Source organism: Tamandua tetradactyla, chromosome 6 (assembly GCF_023851605.1).
Source record: "Tamandua tetradactyla isolate mTamTet1 chromosome 6, mTamTet1.pri, whole genome shotgun sequence".
In the NCBI taxonomy this organism is placed as follows: Eukaryota; Metazoa; Chordata; class Mammalia; order Pilosa; family Myrmecophagidae; genus Tamandua; species Tamandua tetradactyla.
In genome coordinates, this window is record NC_135332.1 from 36,679,727 (window position 1) to 36,688,939 (window position 9,213).

At 38.1% G+C, this 9,213-nt stretch overlaps 1 pseudogene; it reads left to right on the forward strand.

The window, feature by feature from the left end:
• Positions 1 to 2,179: 2,179 nt before the first annotated feature.
• LOC143687664 (large ribosomal subunit protein uL23 pseudogene) lies at positions 2,180 to 4,388 on the forward strand (annotated as a pseudogene).
• Positions 4,389 to 9,213: the final 4,825 nt, after the last annotated feature.

The following is a 9,213-nucleotide window of genomic DNA, read 5'->3' on the forward strand; positions in this document are numbered from 1 at the left end:
GGTCTGCTGTTTATCTGTGGATAACCTACTGTCAAGCCATCAGCACCAAGAAAAATTTTACAAAACATGAAACTAATTTTTAATGTCTATGACTATTCAGGAAAAGTTTGTTTAAACGTTGCTTGAAATATCTACCTAAAATGAGTTCTTCTAATTAGCCTTCTACAGCATCTAGGTTCACTGACTAATTTACTTCCCAGTCATAACCGTGTCCCTTCTTTTGCCTTTTAAATCATCTATTGCATGATATAATGTCTGGGATTTACCGCCAAATAACCTGATGGTAAGTAGGAGCTGAGGGGAAGCTACAAATGAACCAAGGGTGGCCCTGAGCTGGTAATTGTTGAAGCTGAGTAATGGGTATATGGGGGTTCATTACAGAATTCTCTTATTTAAACATGTTAGACATTTTCCATAATAATTATTAAAATCTAGTTTGTTTTCATACTCTGCCTCCAAACAATTCTGGTGTGGTTAACTTTTCTGGTTTAGATTATAAAACTCTCTTAGCCAGGCCATCTGCTCCCTCTTCTTTCCTTTTAATCTCAACTTGTGTCCTCATCTTTCCTTAACCTAGCTTGGCTAAATAGGGGGCCTGTCTGCTGGTGAGTCACAAGTTCTAGCCACAGCGTGGCCTAGGAATCTTGGGGCTTGCCAAGCCTGAACGCTCAGACTCCTTTCGTAACCCTTTAAATATACGCTGGGGTAGCTGGAGTTTGAAGCTTGAAGGTTTTATTTCACTGGTGCCTTCAAATTCCACTTCTGAGCTGCAAATAGAAATGAGGATGGAGGCTTATTTGCAAAAGTTGCCGTGTTTGTTCTTTTCCTCCCTTTTTTCTTTCTTCTTTCCCTCTGTTCCTGTTTCCCTCTTTTAAAACATTTTTTTTTTTTGGTACACAATTACCAAATTCAGGGTAAACATGAACTCTCTGGCATTAAGTATTTCCCCAGGACATCAATAAATTAGACCAATCTGGACTGCTACGAATGACATAGTAAATCAGGTAATCTTTGTCTGCTTTTTGGAGACTTAAACTATATTGTTGGTCATGGAGGAGAACAAAATCAAACACAAATGCCAGACCCTACATGAAAAGATAAAACACAAGTTGTGCTACAGGTGTCCTGGCACTAGCAAGTCAAACAGAGCTTTTCTTAAATCAGATTAGCAGACTGACTTGTCATTGGATCCATGACCCAGCTCATCCTGCACAAACCACATCCAGAGCAACATCGTGCTCAGTGGGCAATACCCTGCATCACCAGTTACTGGGAGGCAGCCCTTGAAAGCCACTCCCAGGAACTTGTCCTAAAGCTTGTGGGAACCCATGAGACCAAAGAAACCTCTTGAACCACCAAGAAAGGCAAAGTAAAGAAACTATGCAATACAACTGGTTAGAACCCTGGGCTGTGCGGGAAGATGGGCCAGATTGCCCGGATTTACAGCTGTCACTCACTTCTCTTGTTTTGCATAGGAAAGAACATTTCTTTAATCCACCTGTTCAATTATTTATCATGCTATGTGTTTCCTCTAAATTGTCACTCAGGCAAAGCCTTTATGTTGTAAGGGGACACCCTAGTATTTTTTAATGACCTTAGGCAAAGTGATTGACACTAGATCCTGGAGTCAAATGTTCCCAGTGACGCAACTTGTTCTCCCCGTAACAGAAAAGCTTCCTGCCATGATCAAGTTAGAACTGTGAATGTGCTAAAATGAGTTGTCAGCCTTCCTCTGATGCAAGCACTTTTATTATAGAATCTCATTGCAGAGGACTGTAGCAACACAAATCCTGCCTCCAAATACCACCTCTTTCTCTGGACTAGCCACTCTATTCAGACAGGCAACATGTGCTGGGACCCGAAATACCAATCATGGTCAAGCCTTCACCAAACTTACAATTTTTTCTGACCATTCTCCTTTTCCTTCTCTCTTTTCAAATTTTTTTTTCTGGGTTCATATAAGAACATGTTCGCAACTGTTTTATGACTGGCGGGCTGCCAGTCTCTGAACCCTCATTAACTACTCCAGTCAAGCAAAACAAGAAGCAATCCATTCTGCATTTGAACTTGAAATGGAAAATCATCTGTGTTTTCTTTTCTCAATAGGAGGCTGAGATGGAGCAAAAGTGTAATTCTATTTTTTTTGGACGTGACTTACATTTCCCAATGAAAATGCATGTAAACTTGTGAGCAATAGGTGTCAGGTCCACTGTGACTCAACACTGGATAATCCATTCCATGTTAAAACAAAAACCCCTCAATCCCCCTGCTTGACATCTCCCCCAGCCACTACTCTTTAAGGCATCTAAGCAAAGGGTATTTTTAGGATGTGGTATTTTTATTGTAACCGATAAATTAAGATTTAAGAGATGATTTTGATTACTAACTCATTCTATAGCTATTTCTTTTTGCTTTCTGCTATACTGGGGTAGACAGAGGGAAATACTGGATATCTCTTAAATTGTAATCCAGCTGCCTTGTTCTCTGATAATGATTGTCTAGACTTTATCTTATGCCACTGTGATCGTAAAAATCTTGCGACTAACATTCATTTGTACCTATTTATCCAGTTTTTTAACTTTAAAACTTTAAATAACTTTAGAGTCTTTTAATCACTAAAGACAACCAAATGAAGGGTCCTAGGTCAGTCCAGACCTAACCCACCCCAAGTCCAAAATTATCTTGATAACCGAGACTGGATCTGACCACCCACCTGACATGCACAGTAACTCAGACTTTAACCTACAAGTCACCTATACCTCATTCCACCATTTTCTTACATACATTCTGTGACTAAGCATGTAATCAATCTGCGCATGCTCAATAATTATTTCACCCTAATCTGGTGCCACTATGCTCATTATCCTAAAACCTGTCCATCTTTTAATTTTAGAAAACTATCAAAATTACTGTGGTTAAGGGAGACAGATATTTGGGCCGATAGGTCATTTTCTCTCTGGCTACACACATAGTAATAAACTTTTTCCCTCTTTGAAACCCCAGTGTCTCAGGAATTGATAATTTGAGCACATGGGGCAAAAGAATCCACTGCTTTGTCCAATAACATCCTGAGTGACTGGATAAGAACATTCTCTGTTATTAGCGACTCATTAATTTACCATTATTGTGCCACAATGACCCAAAACTCACATAAAAAGAAGCTATGGCTTTTCACGAAGATGGTGCCAAAAGCAAAGAAGGAAGTCCTTCTTTGCCTTTCCAAAACTGAAGACAACGCAAAGGCTTTGAAAGCCAGGAAGGCAGGACTGAAATGTGTCCACAGCCACAAAAAAAAGATCCATACTTCACCCACATCCCAATTCTCCAAGATGCTGCATCTCAGAAGACAATCCAAATATCCTCAGAAGAGTGCCCCCAGGAGAAACAAGCTTGACTATTAAGCCATCATCAAGTTCCCTCTAACCACTATATCAGCCATGAAGATTGAAGACAGCAACACACTTGTGTTCACTGTGGATGTCCAGGCCAGCAAGCATCAGATCAAATAGGCTATGAAGAAGCTCTATGACATGGCCAAGGTCAACACTCTGATCAGCCCTAATAGAGTAAGACATATGTTTGACTGGCTCCTGACTATGACACTATGGATGTTGCCAACAAAATTGGGATCATCTAACTGAGTTCAGCAGGCAAACTCTAAATATAAGTTTTTGACCATAGAAAAACAAAGAAGATGCTATGGCTTATAAAAATTTGTGATTAACTTAGAAAAAAGAGGCCAGTAATGAGCAAATTGTGCTCCCAGTACACTTACACCCAATATCTTACAGCAATAAAATTCAAATTACTATGGACGTGTTGTTCACCTTCTATCTTGATGCCAGAGGAGCTGGAATCCAAATATAAGTGGTTAGTACAAATGGGAACATTGACACAATAAAGTTATTGCTTTTGCAGGTTTGTGCCTGAATTACCTTAGCCAGCCTCAACTTAATTTAATTGTAAAACATGGCTCGTTGCTGTCTGAATTTCCAATACCAAGATGTCCTTGGCACCTTGTATGTCCTCAATCACTATTGGGAAAGTGAACAAATGAGTGAATGAATGAACTGAGAGGATCCAATTCTAAGAAGGCAGCTGACCTGAGTCAACAATTTCCAATCCCTTTGCTGCATATCAGCATCACTTAGAAATCTTTATTTATTTTAATGTCTTCAAGTACCCTTTACTTTCTCCTATCATTATGTATTCTTTTGCCTTAGTTTTTGCAGCTGCTATGATAAATACCACATAAAGGGTTGGCTTAAATAACGGAAATTTGTCTCACGGTATCAGAGGCTGAAAGACTTGCTTCCACGTGGCTCAGGAGCATTCTGACAGGCTGGCGCTCCTTGAGATTCTTCGTGCTCCAGGCACACGGCCACGTCCTCGCTTTTCTCTTCCGGGTTTATGCTGACTTCCAGCTTCCAGGTTCCTCCGTTTAGAGTTTTCTCTGTCTGAATTTCTTATGTTTTAAAGGAGTCTAACAAAAGGCATCAAGGCCCATTCTCATTCATTTGTGCCACACCTTAACTGCAATTAACTTCTTAAAGAGACACCACTTACAAAGGATCACACCCACAGGAATGTGAATCAAGACCAAGAACACATATAAATTGGGGTATTTAATTCAATCCACCATTTCTTTTAAAACTAATTGTTTGAATTGTTGCTGTTATAACAATTCAAACAAAACAGAGGTGCCTAAAGAGAAGTTGTCTCCTTTCCCTTGAAGTCATACCCCAATGATGTAAACAAACTTAACAATTCACCATGTATTACTTTATTTTGTTTCTTTCTTTAAACAAATCCAAATCCATTTTTAATTTGTTTTATAAGAAGGGCATCATATGATGAATGTTATTTTAAAAATTGCTTTTTCACACAATATATTACAAACACCTTCCAAATTAATATTAGTGCACACCAATCTGCTTCATTCATTTTATTAGCTATGTAGTATCCCAATTTACTAAAAACATTGGTTATTTTGTTTTGTTGCAAATACAGGCAATACAGAAATATTCTTATAGCTCTATTACATTTATATCTTATAGATATATTTCCAGAAGTGGGAACCTGAAATAAGGAGTATACACATTTAAATTTTAATAAAGTATGGCCATATTATGTGATCCCCCACCATTACCAAATCTATATTTATCAATCTTCTACTTTTTAATAAATCTGTTGAGGAATAAAATAGTGTCATGTTTGTTAATTTATATTTCCTGGGACATATTTTTTTGTTTTTATTTTTAACTTTTTTAATTGTATAATATAACATATATACAAAGCAAAGAAATAAAAAAGCAATAGTTTTCAAAACACGCTTCATCAAATAGTTATAGGACAGATCCCAGAGTTTGTCATGGGCTACTGTACGATCCTCTCATATTTTTATGCTGCTCCAGAATATAGGAGGCTAGACGGCTTAAATATCTTTTTTATCACCACAATCAACTTTTTTCCTTCTTTTTCTTTTTGTGAAAAGTAGCATATATAGAAAAAAGCTATAAATTTCAAAGCACAGCACCACAATTAGCTGTAGAATGTATTTCAGAGCTTGACATGGGTTACAATTTCACAATTTTAGGTTTTTACTTCAACTGCTCTAAAATACTGTAGACTAAAAGAGATATCAATTTAATGATTCTGCATTCATATTCATTTGTTAAATCCTATCTTCTATGTATAACGCCACCATCACCTTTGATCTTTCCATACATCTCTTTAGGGGTGTTTGGGCTATGGCAATTCTAAATTTTTCACATTGGAAGGGTCTGTCACTAATATAAGGTAGGGAGATGGAACTATCTGATGTTCTGGAGAAGCTGGGCTAAGTTTCAGGACTTATCTGGGCTAGAGACCCATCTGGAGGTTGTAGGTCTCTGAAAAGTTACCCTAGTGCATGGAACACTTGTGGAATCTTATATATGGCCCTAGGTGTTCTTTAAGATTGGCTGGAATGGTCCAGGTTATGATAGGTAGCAAGGTCTAACTGAAGCTTGCATAAGGGCAACCTCCAGAATAGACTCTCAACTCTATTTGAACTCTCTCTGCCACTGATACTTTATTAATTACACTTCTTCTCCCCCTTTTGGTCAGGATGGAATTGTTGATCCCACGGTGCCAGGTCTGGATTCATTCCTGGGAGTCATCTCCCATGTCACCAGGGAGACTTTTACCCCTGGATGTCATGTCTCATATAGGGGGGAGGGCAATGATTTCACTTGCAGAATTGGGCTTAGAGAGACAGAGGCCACATCTGAGCAATAAAAGAGGTCCTCCAGAAGTAACTCTTAGGCATGCCTATAGGTAGTCTAAGCTTCTCTGCTACCTATATAAGCTTAGCAAGAGTAAGCCTCATGATCAAGGGCATGGCCTATTGATTTGGGTGTCCCTAAAGTTTGACACAGTATCAGGAGATTCCCTAATGGGAAGGTTTAACAGTTCCATAGTTTTTCTTCCATCCTTCAGGGGACTTTGCCAATACTTTTTGATTATCTGCTTAATATACTCTAAGATGAATCCAGGCATTACAATAATCTATACAGGATTAAAGGACCGCTTTCTTATTCTGTGCTTCTTGTGCTTCAGTTGTTCAAAGGAGCTATATGGATAGGTTGAATTAGATTATGCACTACAGAAAATTTCAGTTCCAGACCAAATAAACCTTTCTTTCATTGGTCTCAACAAGTATGTGTGGTTCTAAAATGTACACACTGTCTTCCACACCCCTATGTTCTGAATTACTTTAACCGCAACCTGTTCAGCTTTGTTCTTGTCTCTAAATATCAGGTTATATATTTAAAAAGCCTCTCAAAATCCAGAAATAATAATCACCACTCCAGACTTAATGTGACTGCTCTAAAAGCTTACAATCTAGGCCCCTGTTTTCTTATAAGCATTTTCTGAAGGTGACCATATCATTCTTGCTCTTTGTTTCTGGCTTGTTTTGTCTCACCAAATGTACCACATGTTCATTCACATTCTTGCATGTCTCACAACTTTGTTCCATTTTGTAGCAGCACAACCTTTGTTCATAAGTATACATCATCGTTCATATACGCAATCTACTTCTCTATCAGTGCATCCTTCAGCCACCTGCATTCATCGGGCATCGTGTGTAGGGCCCAAAGCCCACAGTCCATCACCATTCTCAATTTCAGATAATTTCATTGTTCTCAAGAGAAAGAAAACCAATAAACACACCCTCACCAAATAAGAGATCTAAACCTCCTCTTAACTGTTGCCCCTCCCACTATTATTTACCTCTGCTGCTGCTGTGGTACTGCTGATGGTTTCCTTTTGAACATAGCTCACAGCATACAATAACAGCCCCCCCCCATACCATGGACTTAAACACTCTTTGTACAAGAATCATATCTTTGAAGTAATTCTTGTGAGAACGAATTCATATTTCTAGCGTTAATCAGCGGGACACATCGGTCTATACAACCCCTTTTAATCTTGTTCATCTTCAGTATGGTAATATTACTCATTACCCACTAGAGAACCACCTTCACTCTTATCTATTTACTTACATTGGAGTTCAACGTCATTATCTAATGGTTCACCCATTTCTGGGTTCTGTGTATCTCTAAGTCCCCTATATTCTGTATTATAAGCCTCTGATTATACCTTTATATTGGTCATAAAAGTGGAATCATACAGTATTTATCCTTTTGTGTCTGGCTAATTTCACTCAGTATTATGTCCTCAAGGCTAATCCATCTTGTCATGTGCTTCAGGACATCATTTTGTCTTACTGCTGCATAATATTGCATTGTATGCATATACCACATTTTGTTGATCCATTCGTCTGTTGATGGGCATTTGATTTGTTTCCATCTTTTGGCGATTGTGAATAATGCTGCTATGAACATCAGTGTGCAAGTGTCTGTTTGTGTCGTTTTCATCTCTTCTGGACATATACCAAATAGTGTTATTGCTGGGTCAAAGGGCAACTTGATACTTAGTTTCCTAAGGAACTGCCAAACAGTCTTCCATAGAGGCTGCGCCATTATACACTCCCACCAGCAGTTCATAAATGTCCCAGTTTCTCCACATCCTTTCCAACATTTATAGTTTCCTGTTTGTTTAATAACAGCCATTCTTATAGGTGTGAGGTGGTATATCATTGCAGTCTTGATCTGCATTTCCCTTATAGACAATGAAAATAAGCATCTCTTCATGTGCTTTTGAGTTATCTGTATTTGCTCTTCAGAAAAATGCCTATTCAAATCTTTAGCCCATTTTATAATTGGGTTGTTTGTTCTTTTGTTGTTGAGTTGTATGATTTCTCTGTGTACACAGGAAATCAAACTTCTGTTTGATATGTGATTTCCAAATATTTTCTCTCATTAAGTAAACTGCCGCTTCACCTTTTTGACAAGGTCTTTTGAAGTGCAGAAGCATTTAATTTTGAGGAGTTCCCATTTACCTATTTTTTCTTTTGTTGCTTGTGCTTTGGGTGTAAAGTTTAGGAAGCTACCTCCTACTAGTAGGTCTTGAAGATGTTTCCCTATATTTTATTCTAGAAGCTTTATGGTGCTGGTTCTTATATTGGTCTTTTGAAGTGCAGAAGCATTTAATTTTGAGGAGTTCCCATTTACCTATTTTTTCTTTTGTTGCTTGTGCTTTGGGTGTAAAGTTTAGGAAGCTACCTCCTACTAGTAGGTCTTGAAGATGTTTCCCTATATTTTATTCTAGAAGCTTTATGGTGCTGGTTCTTATATTGAGGTGTTTGATCCATTTTGAGTTAATTTTTGTGTTGGGTATAAGATAGGGGTCTTCTTTCATTCTTTTGGCTATTGATATCCAGTTCTTCCATGCCCAATTATTGAAAAGACTATTTGTCCCAGTTCAGAGGATTTGGGGGCCTTGTCAAAATCAGTTGACCATAGATTTGGTGGTCTATTTCTGTACTCTCAATTTGATTCAATCAAATCAATTTTGATTTGATTTGTCAGTGATTCTATTGGTCAGTGCTTCTGTCTTTGTGCCAGTACCATGCTGTTTTTGACCACTGTGGCTTTATAATAGGTCTTAAAGCCAGGGAGTATTAATCCTCCCACTTTATTCTTCTTTTTAAGGATACTTTTAGCTATTCAGGGTCTTTTTCCCTTCTGGATGAATTTGGTGATTAGCTTTTCCAAATCTTCAAAGTAGGTTGTTGGAATTTTGATTGGTACTGTGTTAAATCTGTAG